General features: G+C 33.1%; 1 protein-coding gene across 1 annotated transcript in view; it reads right to left on the reverse strand.

Moving 5' to 3' along the window:
* The window catches only part of LOC124540450 (ATP-binding cassette sub-family D member), an 88,462-nt gene extending 65,005 nt beyond the window's left edge, over positions 1-23,457 (reverse strand). Inside the window, exons 1-2 of the mRNA XM_047118028.1 lie at positions 23,142-23,457; positions 1,062-1,087 (exon numbers count right to left, since the gene is read on the reverse strand). The gene's annotated coding sequence lies outside the window, so the exon portion shown is untranslated. The remainder of the gene's footprint in view (positions 1-1,061; positions 1,088-23,141) is intronic.
* Positions 23,458-24,366: the final 909 nt, after the last annotated feature.

Raw genomic sequence — 24,366 nt, forward strand, 5'->3', positions numbered from 1 at the left:
GTCAATGATATAGAACGGAATATCTTATATATTTTTACTCAACAATTTAACTCCATTATTGTTTATTGCATTCCACGAACTATTTAACTTATAAAAGAAATGCTTGCCATTACCGATGTTCCTGCCCTTTGAGCACTCGTCGTGACGATGGAAAAATGTAACGAATTAAATAAAACTGGTTCACTTTGAATGGGGATTGGTCTTTTGGACAATAATACAGAAGCCGTGCGTGCACTCGGGCAAAAACTAATAACTCCAAATTATACGCTTGGTGCTGTTTTTGGAGATGAATAAAAGAATGAAATGAATCATTAGTTGATGATATCGTCCTGACCGCTTTCGGCCACGGAGCCAATGAGAGATCATCCACACATGACATTTTCTTCGCAAGGGTGCAATGTTACCACCAAATATACTACAAAATATACAAAGTTCAGTATTGTCATTAGACAATACAAACCGCTATATCCCTGCCATTTTAGACGTGTAATATCTTCGAAAATATTTACTTAAATTACATTCTGTAACGGACCATATAATTGTATAAGAACTATACAATGTATTTAAGGGTGCTACTTTATTGGGTACGGATTAATACTGTATTGCTTAAATCGCCTCGAAAATAGGCTATTATTTTTCGTTAAAAGTAAATCATAAAAAGTTGTTACTGTGAGTTCAAGAGATCGTATTCCACCGCGGACCTTTTGAAGACCTATTTAGACCTTTTAAGATAAACAATACTCATCATCCTCCTGCCCTTTTCCCAATTTTATTTGGGGTCGGTGCAACATTTCTTCTCCTTCCACATTTCTCTGTCAGACGTCAGCTCACAAGTAACATTCCTTCTAGCCATATCGTTATTCACACAATCCATCCATCGTTTCCTTGGTCGTCCTCTACCTCTATATCCATCCACATCCATGCTCAAGGCCTTCCTCACAATATGTTCCCCATTCCTCCGCATTACATGCCCATACCATGATAGCGGCCTTCCACATAACTTCTCGATAAACAATATTATAGTAAGTTATTTTGGTCTATCTCGTATCTTGTACACTTACCTATTATATCATGACACCTGCGTAATCTGCAAAAGAAATACTTATATTATTTATCATACACATAAAATACACACATGGATATAAACATAGAACACATATACTAATCTATAAAAGCTGAATAGTTGTTTGTTTTTTGTTTAAACAAGGTAGGCTTAGTGACTTTTAGTCCGATTAAAAAAAAAATTATATTGGTAGCTCGATTCTTGAGGAACTTTATAGAATATTTAATATAACGTAGACCCAGGGAAGCGGAAGAGACTCCCTTGAAGCTGATAAAAACGAAATTACTTCTGAAGTATGAAATAAATACAAGATTTATGCCATATATTTACAATAATTACTAATGTTAAAAACGGGAAAGTTTACATAGCTGTATGTTTTTATTTAATCACTCTGGAACGACTAAACGTATCTGAATGCAATTTCAGTCATACTCATAGCATAGTATCTGTAATAGTAAATAGTTTTTTAAATGTAGATAAAAAATAAATATCATCATCACATACATTACTCTGATCCCAATGTAAGTAGCTAAAGCACTTGCGTTATGGAAAATCAGAAGTAACGACGGTACCATAAACAACCAAACCCAAGACAACACAGATAACTAAATGATAATCTACACCGACTCGGGAATCGAACCCGGGACATCGGAGTGGCGTACCCACGAAAACCTGGGTACACACCACTCGACGACGGAGGTTGTCAAATACCAATTTCCTACAAATACTGCCGCGTCCAGAAACAAGTATACATTATAAGATTTTAAATTAACATGGCTATTTTTATTGTTAAAGTTATTAATTTCGGAATATGTACCATTCTCGAGATCATGAGCAAGACATTCGTAGACAATGTCGAAATATCGAAAAGTAAATATCCCGAAATTTGTAACTTTAAGTATCCATTAAATTCAAAAGAACGGTTACATTCTCTAATCGATTACATATATCTTTTACAAACGTGTAACGCACCTGCTTCACGTAAGGCTATGTACAAACAAAACCGCCGCCAATGTATAATACAACATATGATAATTAACAACGCGTTATACACTTTATTTATTAATTAAATAAAGTGAAATGTTTTTTTTTTATTCTTTAATTTTAAGCTTTAATACCACCAACACCGAAGTTAAGCGATTAGACAAAACAATTCGAATATGTTCCAAGAATACAGGAAATATGAACATAGAAACGTCACACAAATACGGTAACCAAAACTGGATAGATTTAATATAGCTATATATGTAATTTTTTAGATGATCTTATGTATAAATAAATCTAAAATTTAAATATACACATTTACATATGTTTTATTATCCTTTTTTTAATGATATAAGGTATTTAGTGCAAATTAATAATTACTTAATTATGTAAAACGATAAACATCTCAAAAACATTTGACAAAAATACTTGATCTTAATAATTCCGTAACCGATATATCACAGAATATCCAAATATTAATCTCAGTAGATATTATAATCAAAAATGTTCTGTTAAAGAGAAAGGTGCTTAAATTCGTAATGTCGCAACTACGTCATATTACAAAAGATCTCTAACGGTGAGCCTTGGATTTCAGTAATTTCGATGTGTCGCGCCATGCGATGCGTGCTCGTAAAGAGGTCGACTAACAGTACAGTCTTAGATATTTTTGTTAAAAGCAGCAGTCAATTATTAAAAAAAAACTACACTTGACATCCATGTACCTACAAACAATCTAAATTAATATTATAAATGTCAAAGTAACTCTTTCTGTTTATCTTTCACGACCAAACCACTGAACCGAATTTGATGAAATTTGATATGAAGATGACTATGGCACCAAGATAGGACATAGGCTACTTTTTGTGCCTGACACAGGATAACCGACACCATACAATGCGAACAAAGCTGACTGCGACTACTTGTATAATATTTTTATCTTGAAATTGATTTCTAGGAATTGTAACATATTTGAATATTAATTGGATTTGATGAAATTAATAATTTAATAAAAATTATGAACATTATTTTATAAATACACAAACTACTACACACTACACGAGCTTATGAGATAAAACTAGCGGCCCGCCCCGGGCTTCGCATGGGAGCAATGCTGATACTAAATATACTAGTTTTTCTTTTTTCTTTATTAAATACAAAAACCTTCCTCGAAATACTCCATCTATTTAAAAAAAACTCTACAAAATCCGTTGCGTAATTATAAAGTTCTAAGCATACGCAGGGACGGGCAGCGGTAAGCTTTGTTTTATACTATGTATTGATGAATGCGAACATCTTAAAAAACCTCCAAAAAAGTTCATAGTTAATATCCATCCCTTAAAGACATTCTCACAATAGTGCGGGCGGGTTCTTCAGAAAGGACCATCCTAGAGCACAACCTCAAGACATCTATACCTAAAAGCGACATAAGTGTCGCCGAGGCTGTACTCTCCCAGATTAAAAAAAAACTAACAATAGAGTCTTAAATAATAAATTATATTAATTAGACGATAATATTTAAAATACGGAAAGTCTTAAATTAAAGAAAACATATATATGCATGTAGTTACAATAAATAATATAATTCAATTAAAATCTAAACTGGGTTTAGGTATTTATATGAGACGGGCGCGTTTTAAGCCTTATTGCCTTCAAACAGCTAAGGAAGTTTAACCTAGATTAACCGTAGGTAATGCTTTAAGCCCTAAACTACTATATTTCGCAAGATCTGTTGAAATGACCCGTTTGTCAAGGCTTTGGGGCTTGGAGAATGAACGTTAATGTTACAACTTTATAGTGACACACAAATAAAAATAAAGTCACATATATATATAAATAATAAAGAGCAAAGATGGCCCAGTGGTTAGAACGCGTGCATCTTAACCGATGATTGCGGGTTCAAACCCAGGCAAGCACCGCTGATTCATTTGCTTAATTTGTATTTATAATTCATCTCGTGCTCAGCGGTCAAGGAAAACATCGTGAGGAAACCTGCGTGTGACAAATTTCATAGAAATTCTGCCACATGTGTATTCCACCAACCCGCATTGGAACAGCGTGGTGGAATATGTTCCACACCTTCTCCTTAAAGGGAGAGGAGGCCTTTAGCCCAGCAGTGGGAATTTACAGGCTGTTGTTATTGTGTTATTATATTACATATATAAACATAAAATTGTTGAAAAGCGCCTTAACATGTACGAACAAGATTTTGTTCACTAACTCATTAAAATGTTTGAAAAATTACGCGAGAGCATTGCACCAAAGATGTATTAACACTTACGGTAAAAAACATTCGTGAATGTGTATTTGCCACTGGTTAAAAAATATCTTTTACGTGTTCTCTGTATATAATTCTAACCGTCCCGACTTTTATTTACTTCATTCGATTAACAAATGGATACTAATATTGTAAACGCAAAAGTAAATGTTACCTTTTCATGGTAAACCGATTTAGATGGAATTCCGTATAGTAATAGTTTGAGTCTCGGAGAAGGACATAGGCTACGTTGTTCAATTCACTCCTCAAATGGGTAGAATGGGGGTTTGTGTGTTGTTAGTAATGTTTTATAAATTTCGTGCAGGTAACATCGCAGGTTCAGCTAGTACATAAATAAAAATAAACTCATTTGATTTTTAAGTCTCTCTAAAACTCATTTAATTTTAGTGAAAAATAAACCACTACATATAGTTTAAAAAAAAATATAGGTAATGTTTATCCAATTATACCGTACCAGAACAGTACAACGGCATTGATAGCGTACCACCACTGACGTTAACCGTTGATGCCAAATCGAGTAATAACTTGAATAAATAAAAAGTTTTCAATAAAAACTATCCAAATGGGTTTTGGCATCAAATATACTTGTACTAGTGGGGGCAGATGAGAAACAGCTTGAGCTGATTTTAAGACTTGTTGACTTCTTTATACACTTAAATAATAAACTTATTAAGATAGCGTTATATCTCTCTAATTATCTGTTTCATATTTTATGCATAAATATAATTTTTTTCTTATTATTAAATAACAGTTGGCAGTAAAGCATAAAAAGAAATACAGAAATTTTCTAGAGATTGTATTAGGTGAGTCGTTTGTCAAATGCAAGCTTGCAAGCATGATCCTTCAATGCTATTGAGCACAGAATAAAAATACACCATAAACTATTCATGTGATTATTTTTCTGACGCAACACATATTCAACGCCTCGTAACGCAACTACAAAAGGTCCTATTTGAACAAAATTAATAATAATAATGCTTATAAACAAAGACATGCTTATGACATTGACTTTGAGATTCATGTATAAAATATTATGCATATGTATAATAATCATACTTGTTGCGGTTTGTAGACGATCGCTTAGGTATATCAACACGAAAATTGGCAAGAGGCCAGGCCGTTAGACCACTCAGCTCGAACGACAAAAAATATTTAAACAAGCATCGAAATTGACATTTTATACGGAAATAAAGAAACTGACCTGAATGTCAAGTATACATGACATTAAAATCCTTCACAGCGGAACGAGAGCTCTTATTTACTTTTGCACATCATTGCACACCAAGCACTAAGAACTAAATATTATATACGTGACAAGGTACGTATATAATGAATTATCGGAATGTACAAACTTGCATCAGTTGGCAGTTGCAACAGCCTCATAGCTAAAGCAACAATCTCCTCCAGGTAACCTTTGGGCAGAGGACCAATTGTAAAATATATGTGAAGGGCCACTATTAATTTAAATATATACAATATACATGTATAGTACGATGTAAGAGGTGAGATAACCCAGTGTTTAGAACGCGTACATCTTAGCCAATGATTGCGGGTTCAAACAGAGGCAAGCACCACTGAATATTTATGTACTTAATTTTGTTTTGTGTATTCCACCAAACCGCATTGGACCAGCGTGGTGAAATATGTCCAAATCTTCTCCTCAAAGGAAAAAGAGGGCTTAGCCCAGCAGTGGGAAATTTACGGGCTATTGTTGTACTTGTATGTTTACTTTAGTCAGGGGCGTAGCTATCATAGAATCAAGGTACACGGTACACCAGGGATTAGGAGAGGTAGAACATTCATTAATTAAACTAGATAATATTTTATATTTTTTTCTGAATGATAACTAAACGTATAGTTATTTATTAATTTCGGCTTAAAAAAATATCACTAGCAGAAGCACAATAAAAAAAAAGAAAAACAGTCGTACTGCAATGCAACACTGGAGCGTCATTCACATAGCTATGCCACTGAGTTAAATATAAATGTAAATACAAAATAAATAATAATAAACATACATATACATATCAATAAAGTGCATATCGTTTAGATTTATAGACTTCAACACTGTATGACTGAATAATGTTGTCTTAAATTTTCGCGATTATTACACATTTAAATAAAACTAATTATAACGGATGAATCGCGTATATTAATTATTTTTAAACATCCCGACGTTTCGAGCACTTTGCAGTGTTCGTGGTCACGGGTAGACTAAGATGACATTTGTCTATTTGAGGAACAAAGGAAATATTATTAACAACTACCGCCAACGATTTCTCAATTGATGTCTTGAGTAACGTTCCGGTTGCACGCAGAAGGCACTAACTGTATCTTTAGGTCTTGCAGTCTGTTGGATTTGGGATTTTAAATTTTTAATAAGTGGATCCCAGGTGTTAGAAAGTCTCCAACCATCTTCTCTATTGAAGTTCGGATGTTTTTGAATTTCAATAGCCTCGCGTATCATTCTAGGAATGAATCTGTGTTCTCTAGCGAGGATCTGTGGTTTATCAAATCGGATAAAATGGTTAGGTTTATCCAGAGCATGTTCACAGACTGCAGACTTTGAAGAACGCCTATTTTTGACATCTCCTATATGTTCCTTGACCCTGGTACCGATGCTTCTCTTTGTTTGGCCTATGTAAGATAAACCACACTCACATTCGAGTTTATATACTCCTGCAGTTTGTAAAGGGATATTACTCTTGATAGGTCTCAAGAACTGGCTCACTTTCTTATGAGGCTTGTAAAGGGTTTTAATCGAAGCTCGCTTCAAGATGTTGCCAATCCTGTCTGTAACTCCTTTCACATACGGTAGAAATGCAGGTTGTCGCTCAACTGTGGGTGGCTTGGTACGGCTTCTGCGATGCTGGCGAGGCACGGGCAGCTTGTTCTGGTGGAGTGCAAGCTTGACCTGACGTAGCTCGTCCTCTAGGTGTTGATTATTACACATTTAAATAAAACTAATTATAACGGATGAATCGCGTATATTAATTATTTTTAAACATCCCGACGTTTCGAGCACTTTGCAGTGTTCGTGGTCACGGGTAGACTAAGATGACATTTGTCTATTTGAGGAACAAAGGAAATATTATTAACAACTACCGCCAACGATTTCTCAATTGATGTCTTGAGTAACGTTCCGGTTGCACGCAGAAGGCACTAACTGTATCTTTAGGTCTTGCAGTCTGTTGGATTTGGGATTTTAAATTTTTAATAAGTGGATCCCAGGTGTTAGAAAGTCTCCAACCATCTTCTCTATTGAAGTTCGGATGTTTTTGAATTTCAATAGCCTCGCGTATCATTCTAGGAATGAATCTGTGTTCTCTAGCGAGGATCTGTGGTTCCTCAAATAGACAAATGTCATCTTAGTCTACCCGTGACCACGAACACTGTATGACTGATCATCACGAGCGGTGGCTTATTGGTTTATGTTGTACATTTAATATATAAATTAATTAGTCATAATTATATGAGCATCTTAATTTAAACGTTTCGTGAATAAGTTGTACACAAGTGTCATAGTAGTAACGATTTTTTTCTCGCATACAAAGGTGAAAGACTTCAGATATGCAATAATGATGCTTTAAACATAACATCACACTTGAACTACCAGGCCTACTTTAACACTACTAATTGATATTTTTACTACTACTATTAATAGAACGATTGAATTACGGTTCCGTTGAGAACGTTTTTTTTATACTACAAAAGCAACTACTACTGCCCCATGGACATCTGCAACACCAGGGAGCTAGCAGATGAACTAACAGCATTTAAAAAACCGAGCCTCTGTTTTTGAAGATGCTCAAGATGAATATGAATCGATGTAGAAAGGAAATCGTATCGTAACTGTTATTAATAAGTAGAGTATGTCCATTCCCACTATAACTGATTATTTTTGTAAGAAATAGAATCGAGAATACATTTTTTTTTATGGAATAGGTTGGTGAACGAGCATATGGGCCACCTTATGGTAAGTTGTAAGCTTGGGAATTAAGATGCTATGTAGAAGCTAGATAGCTAAGATGGTACAAGGGTACCTGTAGTTACACTGGCTTACGTAGCCTTCAAACCGTAACTTAACAATACTGCGTCAGTACGCAGTCATGTATCAGTAAACAAACAAACATCAGTATGTTTAGCGGTAGAATACCTGACGAGTGGGTGGTACCGACCCAGGCTTGCACAAAGCCCTACCAATAAAATACATTATACATACATTGAAACTGTTACAAATTCTTAGAACCATTCGCCCCATTTTGATACTATCCAATTTGTTGTAACTCGCTACTAGATAGCGCACTGCATTTAGCATTACATACCCAACAGGTGATAAATCTGCTTACTTTCAAAACACATGAGCTATATAATTGAAACGTTAGACTTAAAAGTGTTTAAAAAACCGGAAGTCATGTACTTATCATATATACTTGTATTGTAATTTGCAACAGTAACTTACATTTCCAAGATAATTTAACGTAACGAAGGTAATTAAAAATTAACAGACAATTAAACAGATAAGAATATAAACAAAAGAAAATTAGATCAAGCTCGTGTAACTCAGTTATTACAAAACTATAATCTTAAGACCAATGTAGTATGTTTCTGTTGTTACTATCAGTACTAGCCCCAAACATGAGACAGCTATTAATAATTCCTCCTCTTCCTGAAATATCAAACGTGAAACAGGTATTTTTTTTAAATATTTATACAATAGGTGGATGGAGAAATAGGCTACCTGATTGTAAGTGGTCCACCATACCACTTACGTACTTCATACACATAGAAATTGGCGATGTAAGAAATAATAACCATTTCTCTCATCACACCAAAGTGCCACCAACCTTGGGGGATAAGATGTTACATCCTTTTTGCCTGTATTTAAACTAGTCAACTCATCGTTCTAATCGGCACACAACTATACCAAATATTACTGTTTGGTGATAGAATATCTGATGAGTGGTCGGCACCGGTTTTAGTCAAAGTTCGAAACCGACACCGACAAAAATCTGTTAAAATCCACATGTCTTATTGTTTAGGTCATAAAAACCATATAGTAAATACTTGTGCAACCCTTCATATGATATACAATGCACAAAAGCAATTAACACAACCGTTAAATTGTGTCCCAATATGATCTTAGAAAATACAAACTGTTTCAAAATTCAGCGCGAAACGACAAATCGGTGTTAGTGTGTCAAAAACATTTGCTTAAGCCTGAGAGCTTCGCACTTGTTTGATTTCACACAGTTCTTCAATAACCGATGAATATTATATTTGAAGCACATACATATACACATCAGAGGAAAAGAAGACACGCTTAAGCGCCAAAATTGCAATTTTGGAATATGAGCTTTAGTCACTAATATTTAAATATAATTTTCCACAATATCAGAGATTTTTCCTTTCCAATGCAGATATGATGTCGTCATTATTTTCGATCGCGTTGGTGATTCTCAAGGGGCTAGCCTGCAAGGCACAAAGTGCACGAATGTGTGTGCAAATAAAAGTGCACTCTCCATTGCCTCATACGGCGATATACTCTTCTTACAACTAGAGTTCAGACGCAGGACAAACGACCCTTTACGTGAATATGTAAACGCTGTGCATTTCTAGACTACCGGTTTACTACTGCGAATTTTTCGACGGAAATACCCAAAAAAGGTTTTTATGACCTACCTCGAGATCAGAACCCAGGACTTGAGGTGTGTGATCTTAAATTACTAACACACGAAACAGACAGTCAGATAAAACTTCATAAAGTTTAGCGTAACCTCATTCTATGTCGTAACCTTACGATTATTGAAAAATATCATCACATACTCATCAATAGCCAAAACATTTGCATATTCACAGATAGACGAGAGTTTTCATCTGCATGTTTACAAAAGTGTATTACAAATCATTAATGTTACAACCATATTTAAATTTACGTATAACTTTATCCACTCGAGACGACGCCACCCCGTCCCCCGTTAAATTATCGGCAATTATTTGTATCGCATGATGATCGTGTTTACAAGATGTTTTAGTGTGCGCGAACACATGAGCAAACACAGCAAAAAACGCAAATTAGATTAAACTAACCCCGGCTTGGCACAATTGCTAATACTAAATAATATAGTTTAATACAGTATGTCTTACAGACCATATACTTTATATAATACACTCTAGAAACCTCTAAAGTAATTAGTGTTTTTCAACTATATTGTGAATGTATTATACATATAAATACTACTCTGGGATCAGAGTATCTATTAAAAAAACGGCATTAAAATCCGCTGTACACAGCGACATACATAAGTAGGCGACTTTTGATTGATGAATATCTTTATCTTTATGTTTTAGCATGGAGGAAACACATTTATGGGTGATATATATACATATATAAAAAAACACGAGCACTGCTGCAAGATATATTAGCACCGTAAGTAGCAGTTACAAACATATAAATCGTTATGACTGTTTTCTAAGTAATTAACTCGGTTGTTAATTACAAATTGCAATGTCGTTTAATGTTTTAACTCAACTCAGAGCAGCACTAACAAACTCAACTAATAAGACAACTTTAATTGCTATTATAATTACATTATGAATATTACAACTACCTTATCCTAGAATATTTCAGAAATTTCCAGAATATTCCACTTAGTGGAAGTGGAAGAATTTTTCATGCACGTCAGGGTAGGTACCACCGAAGAGCAATACTTTATATTTTTTGTTTGTTTAAATAATCAGTGAGCTAGTGAAACTGCAGGCAAAAGAGACAAAATCTTAGCTACCAAGATTGGTTCCGTAGTGTTCTAATGAAAGGAATGGTTCACATTTTGATCAGCGCCAATCTCTAAGGATGGTGATCTCTTGTCAGATGACAAATTTGGACATCCGTGTACATATAACATGCAAAATTAACATACTGGTCATTATTACAATCTATACTAAGGATAGATAAAAAAGTGCTAAAATACTTTAAAACAAACTAAATATGAATAAGGTATTTCCTTAAAATATTCTATATGTCCCAAAATTTTTTACATACTCTTGAAGAGTTCAATAATTTTTATATGACAATTATATTCTAGGCTAGTTCTAGTGCTAGCTTCCATACAAAAATCATGATAATTCTATTGCATAATTTGTAAGTACTTAATCATAACATCGTTACACATATAATAAACATATAAGTACTATGTTTCACCATTTATACACCAAGCAGCATTAAAGTTTTGCAAGTTTGCAAACCCTTCCCACAAACGGAGATTTAATCTTAGCCCGGCAGTGGAGTATTTACATAATATATAACTTTTTATTAGTGATACTTTCTTGAACTCTGTATCTCACGTAATGATCTGTCATCATTTTCGACAAAAGATACATCATACAGTAATATCATCCGCACTGCGAATATTCTTGTCACTCGAACCGCTTGCTTATAAATAAAACAAATCGTTTCTTAAATATATGACATTGTGTACAAAACGTAATTTATAAGCATCCATATAAAAAAAAGTTTAAAGAGCATAAAAAAGCGTGCAATCAATACTCGTGGCATTCCAGTCAGCATATACATATTTTAATGTTGAAAAAGAGTCACTATTAAATTTCTTGCCGGTTCTTCTCGGCAGAATCTACATTCGGCACCGGTGGTAGCTTCACTTAAATAGTACCCACAAATAATACACAATAGTACCTACTGGAATCATGTATATTTTAAATTTTGATTTTGCTCAATAACATCAGTGACGTGCTAATTAGAAAACGGCAGCTTGTTTACATACATACTATTTACTATAGGAGGAATTAAAATAAGTGTTTTTCATCCGCAGTTTGCTCTAGCCTTAACGATACCTAAAAGCCGTAACATCCATTTTCATTTCGTTCTCACGCTTCAAACTAAACAGTTATAAACGCTGTAGATTTTACGGTAGGTTACGGTAGGTTTAAATTGTCAAGGAAAGTTACGCTTAGATATAGACATATGGCGATCGTTTCATGGCCTCCAAATCGTTTTTATGGTATAGATCGCAACGAGAGGCTCACTTAATGGAAAATGACTACCCCTACCCATGAACATCTACAACACCGGGCTTACAGGTTGCCAGATTTTGAAAATGTGTACACTCATTTCTTGAAGGTTCCTAAGTCCTATCGATTCGGAAAAACCACCATCGAAAGATGTTTCCACAGTATGGTCGCGGAAGGTAGAAAATGCCCTAAAATTCGCGCCGTTGTGAATTTTAGTACTTTCTTGTACGTATAATCATATCTTTCATATTTTTTTTTTATTTACAAAAACATGCTAAGATATAATATACGATATTAATTTGAGTTCCGTTGATTCTTCTCCCTTTTCAAACACATAAATCAACAATTAAGACTCAAATAATCTAATCATTGGGATCCAAAATCCGATACTACACAATTTAGGTTGTTGAATACAGTTCTCATAAAAAAAATTGGATTAATTAACAAACGATCTAAGTCGTGCAAATGTTTTGAATGAAGGTCGAAATGCCTAGAAATTCTAGTTCAATCATTAGTCTTAGTAGTGTGTTTATTGTACATGTATAATGAAGTTGGAGAAATCATTCACTGGGAGAGAGGTGCTAAATGTTTGGTGACACTGGTTACATTAGTAGGGTTCGCACTTCAGACGTTAATTTATATTTCACTCTTTAGCTTGTAAATGTGCTACTACTGAACCAAAGGCGTTCGAAGGCGAAACCTTTGAGAGGCTTTGGATCCCTGGAAATGTTGGTAGATACACATGACCAATTCTGTCAATTTTATTGAAATTAGTTACATGCAGGTTTCCTCGTAATGTTTTCCTTCACAGAAGAACACTAGATCATTTAGAAACACAAATTAAGTAGGTACATGTAAATTCAGTGGCTTTTTCTTGTTTTTGTAATAGCAATCATCGTTTAAAATACACACACGCTTTAAACACTGGGTCATCTTGGGTCCAGAAATAAAACCTTCTTTTTCGTACAATATAAAAAATTAAATTTTAAAGACATACTGGAAAATGGACCAAGTGACAATAAGTGTCCACCATATAGAAAATTCCTTACATCGCCAATGCGCCACAAACCTTGGGAACTAAGATGTCCCTTGTGACTGTAGCTACACTGGCTCACTCACCCTTCAACACACAGAACAATACTAAGTATTGGTATTTTGTGGTGGAATATCTGATGATTAGTTATTACCGGTTTTAGATAAAGTCCGAGACCGTCACCAAGAAAAATCGTATAAAATCCACAAGTCCTATAGTTAAGGTCATAAATACTATGCATTAAGTAACTATATTGTCCATGTATTATATACAAAAACCTTCGTCTCGAATCACTCTATCTATTAAAAAAACCGCATCAAAATCAGTTGCGTAATTTAAAAGATCTAAGGATACATAGTGACAGATAGCGATAAACGACTTTGTTTTGTACTAAGTAATGATGATGATTACACACGTACACTTAAATTTATATTGAAATTCACATTCATTTCTTCGTCATTCATTCATTCATTAACAGTCATTGACATAATGTTGTCTGAAAGAGATTTACTAAGCGATAAGTCTCCATTATTACAAGCTTTATATTATTTTTATTGTAACAATAAAATCTTTGTGTGATTACAAAGAAAATAATACTACATATACTGTATGAAAATAAACGAACAATAACACTGCGTTTTTTTTTTGAGTTTTAAAAAAAATATACAATAACCACATTTTTTAAGTCGGTTAAAAGGGTTCAAAGACATAACCAATGACAAATATTTAACTATAGCTAATAATATCAATGGAAGGAAGTACATCGATCTTTTATTAAAATTATATATAATATTTCTAGTATTATATTTTTTGCAACCAGACGCAAGTTAACACACTAAAGATTATCACAAACCAATACTGCAAACTTAAATAAAATAACATACAGTAAAATCAAAATGTCTTACATGACCTGTACCTTAATCATGACCAACCCTCGTTGTCACCATCGTCCGTCCAATACAAAAGCGCGTCCCAAAAGCTCAGAAGTCTATAATTACTTATATACCAATAACTTAGCGTGGTGGTAAGTTATACCATAAGAATTAACTTAAAATTCACGTATAAAAATGTCATTTAAATTAACTCGGGTGAAACCTCGGGGCAAAGCTGAGTAATAAAACTTAACGCCACAAAACCTTAAGTCTTTGTTGAGCTTATAAAACAAATAATCAAATAATGAGAGTTATCAGTATATCGATGCATTGTTTGAGGGACAATTATAATGTGTAAGCGCTTAATATCTTAAGCGCATCGCTTTACAACAAGACATTTGAGAACTTACTCAAGTCACTATAAAAAAAATAGATTTTAAAATCACGGACAAAATAGTTACTAAGGCTTTATGCAAGTCCGTATGGGTAGGTATCTTCTAGCCATCAGACATTGTACCATTAAAGAGCAGTACACAATATTATTATGTTCCGATTTGAAGGGTGAGTGGGCCAGTGTAACTACAGACATAAGTAACATAACGATTTTTTTTTTTATGAGACAACATCACATACATTACTCTGATCCCAATGTAAGTAGCTGAAGCACTTGTGTTATGGAAATCAGAAGTAACGACGGTACCACAAACACCCAGACCCAAGACAACATAGAAAACTAATGGTAATCTACATCGACTCGGCCGGGAATCGAAACCGGGACCTCAGAGTGGCGTACCCATGAAAACCGGTATACACACCACTCGACCACGGTTGGTGGCGCATTGGCGATGTTGGGGTTAGTTAATACTTCATTGTCAATGGGCAATAGGGACTACTTACCATCAAGTGATCAATTTGCTCGTCCACCAAGCGAGCGCGCTTGAGGGCGATGTCAAAATATATTTACTTCAAACGGGCTTGAAATTACAAAGATAGTAAAAACTCGAGTCGACAACCCTAGACGTAGCGTCACAAATAGAAAGTAACAGGTACATAAGCTGATAGAAGTCCATTACCAAGACCTTGTTTTATAATTTCTTGAATACTTTACTCTTAACTTCTCTATAATAACGTGAAACGGATAGTATTCATAAAAAGAATCGCATAGGTATAAATGTAACGGTTTTAGATTAAGAACATGTTGGGGTATTTTAAATATGGAACATCTAATCGCGCTTTGGGGCGTAAGACAACTCGTATGACGACACCGGTATGACGCTCTCGTATGCCTTCATACTACCAAACAATATGTATTATCAAAAATCAAAATATACTTTATTCAAGTGGGCTTTTACAGGCACTTTTGAATTGTCATTTAACAATTAAGTGAAGCTACCACCGGTTCGGAAAGTAGATTCTACCGAAAAGAAAAAGTTGAATTATTTTCGACTAAAACGGTGGCTATATTGTAGAAGGGTACGGGATCGTACTATCATTCTTTTTTTTTCTTCTATCGTATGTACTGATAATAATCAGTACATACACAGGAGGAATTAATACAAATAAAAGAAGTCTGACATTAAATCGACGTAAGCGACGCGCAGCTTTGACATTGAATATAATAGAATATTCGAGGTCTTAAATAATTAATTAATCTTTTCATTATGGATTCACGAAAGATTTTTAATTGATTTGTCATCGGATTTTTGATAGTAAAAATAATTTTGATAACAGTTTCGGGGAACACTGTTGTTTTATAAATAAATATAAAATAATAATGAACGCGTGCATCTTAACCGATGATTGCGGGTTCAAACCCAGGCAAGCACCACTATATATACATATATGTGCATAATTTGTGTTTATAATTCATCTCGTGCTCGGCGGTGAACGAAAATATCGTGAGGAAACCTGCATGCGTCTAATTTCATCGAAATTCTGCCACATGTGCATTCCACCAACCCGCATTGGAACAGAGTGGTGGAATGTGTTCCAAACCCTCTCCTTAATGAACGAGGAAGCCTTATCCCAGAAGTGAGAAATATACAGACTGTTACTTTTGTTAATGTAATATATATTATTATGATATGATAAATCAAAAATATGATAAATTTTCATCGTATATATAAATTAATTTATGGATATTATGAAAATTGGCTTTCATAATGGAGTTATCGACATCGATACGATACATATGCAGATAGCATTGATTCGCAATATTTGTACGAAAACAAACTGGATACGCAATTAGGTTGCATATTATAAAAAGACGATATTATAAAAAGACATCTATAAATATGCATATAATAAAATAGGAGCGTATGTTTGTAATATTAAAATAAACGCTTTTTAATAAATGCATATGAAATAACATTTTTTCCAATTTTTGTCTGTTTGTTTGTCTGTTTCTTTCGGCTAATCTCTGGAACGTCTTGCTTAGGCTCCAACAACTTTTGTATTAAATTCAGACAAGAATTCGCATCCACAGATATATTTAAAACAACAATAATTATTATTATCACTTTAATGCAAACAATATGAAATTAATTCTAAGGATTAAAACTGTACCTAATTAAAATACGACAAAACTTGCGAGTTTGGGCTAAAAATTCAATAATTACTGTCTAAGTTATTTCTAATTGTCTTCTCAAAACCACATTTGCAAAAAAAAAGCAATTTGTACGTAAGCATTGGAATATAAATTGTAACATTAAACCGATTTAAAATATTGTCTATGGACTAAATTATATGCAATATGTAACCGTCTTCTTTTTTTTTAATTTTCAAACATTAATGATCTTAAAACTGATTATTTAGTTGACATATCATATCAGGGCTTGTAAGCTTCCATTTTCAATTTAAAATACCCTTCCCCTAGTCCTACAACATGTAAAGATATTGAAAGTTTACTTTTAAAACAAAAGCCTGCCACTAAACTGACTATATAACCCACGAACTAAATCACATTCGAATAAATACTCCTTGATTGCGCAGTCGGCTAAAAATACCGATCATAATATTCAGTCCACGTGAACATAATCAATATTAAGATGGACAAATGATCTCATTACCATCAAATCAAGGCTAATGCACGACAATTTGGTCCAGAAATCTCAAGACAGTTGCGTAACATACATCACTAATGATCTAGAAATTTCAAAGCTTTATAACTATAGTAATATATTATAACCGACGCAATTAAGAAGGTTTTATGCCCTTCTTAGCATGTAAGTTCGAAATTCCGGATCTTACCGTTTATACTCCCATTCTAGGAAAGTTTGTAGTATACTACGACACAACTTAGATGTAGCATCGGCAAAATTCGTAAAAGCAATAAAATCAGAATTAAGTACGCTATCCCAAAATTAAAATTTTTATTTCTTATGTGAATATGATCTTTACACAGGCGCAATAACTTGTAATATCATATGACCTAATATATTCGTCAATCTAACACGTCGATTTACATTTGCTTTCTCGGGTTGAACTGACGCGAGAATCTATAACAACGGATAGCGTCGAATGGCGCGATAGGGAGCTATTTCTATTCGTTGTATAAATCGGCAGTTATCGGTTTTATTGAATTTTTCGATGCTACATCTATGTTGTGTTGTACTATACCGTCTTGCGTCTGACCCATGTCAGATCGTAACGGACTGCCGTCTCATTAGAGTTTAGACGATGAGAATCGGGTATAAATTGTGTCTGTATTCGACAAGATATTTGTGCATTGTGCACATTTCTTCTGCAAAGGGCATTTAGTTTCTCTTAAAAATAGCCGCTATTGAATATGCATACCACACTATTGCGCGAAGGTTATTTTCGTAAGATATCGTTATATATCCATGGATGGATGGATGGATCTGGACTATAGCGCGAAGGTTATTTTCGTAAGATATCGTTTACCGCTGAGATGATTAAAAATTTCAATCAAGAATATAAAAATTAAATTATTTTTAATGAAACTGTTACAACCTAGGATACAGGAAGTGCAAAAATACGTACTCCCAATTTTGATGACGTAATGGTCAAAAGTCGGAAACCGTCGATTAGGTTATTAAATATATTATTTGGATGGCGGAGAGATCGACAGAACAATGCCGATAAAATAATAAGATAATAAGACAATATAATTTTCGTAACATTTCTGCTACAGTAACATACACTTAAAGTAAATGATAGAAAATAACGATAGCACACTTCCGCTATCAAAGTAATGGTGATGGCCAACCGTGAAGCATGGAACGCCTTCTAAATTGATGACACGCACGCGAGCCCAGCTGTTATTGTGTTTTCACGTGATCTCACAGATTTCAAGTGTCATAGATCGCTAGTGGCACACATTGAAATATAATTCGAAAGCGTTTTTTATAGAAAAACAAATGAATATCCAAATATACGCAAATTGGCCTGTTTGGATGAATGCAACGGAAACTTTTCCGATGTACAATCAGAGTAAGAAAACCTTCGTTAGTTTTCAAAGTCATTCCTTTATCAAGTCTTAAACTATTTTTAATATATAATATTCAAAAGGTACTAATAACCTTTTGAATCTAAACACCAAATCATTGCGACGCAATATGTCATTCTCGATGGGTAAAGTAGATTATCGCTCATACTGAGCACACGAAAATAGATCTTAAGGTGACGAACCTTTTCTTACTCCGACTGTACATAAAAGTAAACCTCAGCCAAATCGTAACTGGGCTATTCCACTAATTTCTAACAGTTGTGATACATCCCTCACTCTATCGAAATCCACAACCAAAATTTAACTAGAAGTAGAATGGGAAAACGTCTCAATGATCAACGATTACATTTCAATTCGATAAGACAAATATTTGTTAACTTTCAGACAGGATATATCTTATAGTAAATTGTATATACTGAGTTTTTTTAACACTTCCAGGTGGAATCTACATTTAAAATTTTACTTAAGCTTTACTTTAATACAATTACGTAAAATTAACTTTCAAAGTTTTTCTAAAAGCTTACTTCATAAAGAATATTTTAAATTTTGATTGTTATTAGGTCATAATTTGTTAGTAGAATTAACCCTTTAATATAAGATCATTCTTGACCAATCTCGTAACAAAGTCTACTTACTTCAACGGCAACACATTTATACAATACAAAAACTCTTCATTATTTATAAAATAATAAAAAAGCATACTGAGATGGAATAATCATTACGAAAGTACGTTATGTACTAAGATTATTATACTCAGACAGACTGTAATCGGTTAGCAATACCGGCATTATATAAGTGCTTCTTTGTACTATATTAATGAACGACTATCAAGAATGCACCTGATGGTGAAAAGGTCACCGTCGACGATTCACCGCCCTCGCAGTTGCAAGTAAAATGCCATTTCACCGAGGACAATATTATATATTTTGAATATATATTTTTATAGACATAGTTGATTATTAACAACAAATAAGTTTATATCAAATAAAAAAAATTGACATTGACTTTGAACATTACCAATTTTTTTAAATCAATTGTGTTTTTGAAATTATTTACCAAGATTTTTTAATTGGCAGCAGAATAGTGATAGATGGAACCATAAGGGCTCTCACAAAGCATTAACACCAAATATATATACATTAATACATAACGAAATCCTTAGAAATATATAAATTTGAGCCAGAGAGTTCTGCACTTGGCCAACATCACCAACATCACCAACACTTAACCAACATTTGGACAGGATGATATTTTACTATAAATACGACTGACGTGAACGTTTCTACCATGAGAGATTTATGATATTTGCATTTATTATCGTCGGAGAGAATATTGCCGAACTGTAATAACTGGTTGAGCGTTTTTGTTCATAACAACAACTTCAGCGCGTCCACTCGCGTCTAATTTCTGACCATGAACACTAATGTTATCAAACAAATGACGTCGTAATATTTAATCGGTCATATAATGCTATTCTATTATTCTTCGCCGCTCAAAATATTGTAACCCATACATGGTGAAAATTATAGATAATACAACAACAAACAACAACAACAGCCTGTAAATTTCCCACTGCAGGGCTAAGGCCTCCTCTCCCTTTGTGGAGAAGGTTTGGCACATATCCACTACGCTGTTCCGATTCGGGTTGGCGGAATACATGTGGCAGAATTTCTATGAAATGAACACATGCAGGTTTCTTCACGACGTTTTCCTTCACCGCCGATAATGAGATGCATTTATAAAAACAAATAAATCACATGAATATTCAGCGGTCCTGCCTGGGTTTGAACTCGAATGGCCCAGTAGTTAGAACGCATGAATCTTATAGATTATGTCCGTTACAAAAGGTGAGACATAGCTTACCACTGGATGATCAGGTCAACCTCACAAGTTGCAGCCTTTCACGTCGCAAATAGGTGTAAATGAAACAGCCATAAGACATTTGCTAAATACGAAACACGAAAGCGGCTCCGTTGCGGAATCCGCATTAGAGCGACCTTCGACGGAATCCCTTCACCGCACCCGAAATGCGGTTAAGCATTACAACCCGATGTCTAAACTACGTCGATTTTATATTACAGGCAGCTATTACAATCGTGACTATCATTACACGCGAAATAATAAGCCCAAAACTTTTTCTATCTAAACATCACATCGAACAAATATGAATAGATGGACCCAGACATCTGTACGTATTTGATCGATTCTAGATCCATCTATTATTGTGTGATCACTACCGTCTTTGATCATCAGGATAAGAGAAGTTTATACTGGCACCAGTGGAGTAAATAAGGCGGTGCCACTGGTGCCCAGGCACAGGGCGTAGACTTTCGGGGGCGCAAGAGTAGACAAACTGGCAGGACTATTGTTTTTTCGTTTTGCTCTTGTTAAGATTCCGCTGAGCCCCAAGTTCTCGATTCCAATACAAACGTACTTACATGCTTACGTACTTATCATTAAAAACATACATCGCGCTCATTTTTTTGGCAGCGCACAAGCATACTTGTGTTTAGTGTTTATCGTTAATAGGCAACGCTTAAAGTTTTAATAAGTCAGACAGTACAATAAGCAAAGGGCATGCTTAAATAGGGCGCAGTTATAGAAGCTCGCACAGGGCGCGAGAAAAGGCTACTTGCGGCACTAATTGTCACTGGAACTGTAAACTACTAGTAACTGTCACCAATCACTATCAATGCTCAATAGACAAACAAATTATTTTGTGAATCTGTCAAGACAAAATTAATATAAAATGCCTGTTATACACAAGAATAAACATAATAAGTTTTGTGAATTGAGAGAAATATTGAATTTTTACAAATAAAGTTTCCCCTCCCCCTTGCTATTTATTTGCTTACCTACTTTATTTTTAATTGATGAGATGAGTCCTCAAAATCCTTTCATTCCATAATGTATTTCATTATTAAGATCTATGAATAAAAATTTAATTTATACGTAATCACCAAACAAGCAACATATTTCAACAAGATACTACTATGGTTATATATGTGTAGTGCTTGTGTGTTTACATTATGCTTACAGTAATCAAAATAATAAATGGAGTGAAACATGCAGTCATACATTATCTAATATGCAAGAAAAAATTGAATTATTTTTCAAGTAATATGTTTTTCTTATACCAGACTAATCTAATATTTATAAATTACTTAAAGCAGTTCATTGCCACCAGAACTTCAAAAACTTAACAAATAAATACAAGTTATAATTCAAAAAACATCAACCCTAAATCAACAAGGATGACTAAGTTAATCAAACACAAAGAAACTCTTTGTCATTTCATAATGATTCATGTCCTCTGTACACAGTTCAATTCTTTTGTAAAAACTGTTTGTCAAAATGTGATAAGACATTTTTTTTTAATACAACACAATAAATAACTTATCTGTAACCAGTTAAAGACAAAGTATACATTGTCAGCAAATACAAGTTATTAAAACAAAAATTATAAATTTAATTTGAATTATCTTTTTAACAAAGTCATATAAAGATTTATCTCAATTGTAAAAAAAGAACATTATTGTTAAAATGTCATTATTTTTGTCATGTTGCAACACTAATTATAAATGTTCATTTAAAAAAAAATTGTTTTTGCACACATATATGTTTTTAAAAACAAGATAATAAATTTCAACCATTATACAATAACTAATAATAGTTAATCATATGAATATATATAAATATATCTACATAATACATGTACAACACAAGGCCATAAATAATAGCAAGACATATCTATGTGGGCTATTGATTATAATTTAATGCAATAAAAATGCATCACAGACATTTGAAATTAATTAAATTCATAAAGTGTCAGAATCCAAGACAATAATTTCTACCTAAAAAATCATTTTCCTATAAAAATTGCAGTAATAATATTTGTCATACAGCCTATAAAATCAAGATGATTTAACTCTTCAATGTGCAATATTAAAAAAAATTCAGAGGCAAAGACAGATGTTTAATTAAATTAATTAAAATGTGATTAACAAAGATCATTACACAAACAATTAAATGAATTTTCTTCTATTGACCTTTTTTTTATTTAAAATGTGATTTATCCTTTTTGTTTCTATTTATTTTTGTAAAAATTTAATTTATTATTGTTTTATTTTATTATACATAGTTTACTTTTTCAATAATTATTACATGCGTTTATAATGTATTAAAAGTACAAAATCAATGAGTAAATTAATAATCCATATGCGTGTTTTACAGATATATGATATCGTTTAATGAAAAAAATAAGACTTAAGCGCGAATATAAATGTAAAAGGAAAATCTTATACAATTCTTATCAGAACAGTAACAACGCTTTCAAGGTAAAATCAATTACTATCGACTTTTAAAGAGATACCCCATAATCACGATAAAATAACATATATTATTTAGTTTATGCTTACCAAAAAATCATGTGAATATTCACTGAACACAAATCACGATTTAAATAAATATCGAATCAAGCGCAAATATAAACTACTGCAAAATCCTACTAAATTAGGATTTTGAGAGTACGTAGCACTATTATTATATTTTTAGTGATATTCAGTTCTTAAAACATCAAATAAAACACTCATAAAGTGCTCACTGCGAAGAACTTATTTTTTCGCGAAATTTTTAATTATTGTAAACAACTCTATAATGTAAACAACTTATCGAAAACAACAAAGACGACCGGTTACCAACATTCGCAAAATGCGTCAGCCGTCAAATCAAATGTCAACTTAAAAATTAAAAACAGTTTTCTACAGTGCTGCGTGTGAAAAGGCGATATTGCTATTACATGACTTTTGTGTCTTTATCACACAGTCTATAAAAGCGGAAGTATTTTCCACCATTAATAACGCAAGTGAGAAATAATTAACCAATGACAACGTTGCGATTTGATCGATTTTATTTTATTAGCCAATCATACACCAGTAGTAATTACCACATATAAAATTAAATTTTCTCCATATTGCCAGTACAAAAAAGTACAAAATTACTAATCAGAGCTACCAGATTGAGTAACCACAATTATAGATCATTTATATATTATTTATTAAATGTTAGTCGCTTATGTTGATTTTAGTTTATAATATATACTACTATTATTTACATTATTTGTCTTAAAAAATCAGCACATCGATTTAAAAATACAGATTGATCTACAAGTAATCGAACAACAATTTATGTTAGAAATATACAAAAATAATCCGAAGTACAGTATTCAAATTTCAAAAAAGATTTGGTAAGTATTTAATTTACTTCAATTTTTAGTACAGGTTTTAAAATCACGTAAAATTAAATGTGAATAAAATAAGGATATTACACAAAAAAAAATAAAAGTATGTCGTTTAAGCATTATGCAAATTTATAAAATTACATTTTATGAATAAAAATAATATTATTCATAAACAAATATAATTATAAATAGTTATTTCATCAATCGTTGTGTTCAGAATTCTAATAGTATTAATCAATTCAATTACTTTTTCTTGTTTTTGTATAAGTATAATATACTATTATAATATAAATATTCAGATAACTTATTTCGAGGTTATCAATTCTTTTGCCAGAAAATAATAATTTCGTATAATAATTAGCCGTTCTAAATAATCTTTTAAAATATAACTTTTTATATGATCA

Source organism: Vanessa cardui, chromosome 25 (assembly GCF_905220365.1).
Source record: "Vanessa cardui chromosome 25, ilVanCard2.1, whole genome shotgun sequence".
NCBI classification, from domain to species: Eukaryota; Metazoa; Arthropoda; class Insecta; order Lepidoptera; family Nymphalidae; genus Vanessa; species Vanessa cardui.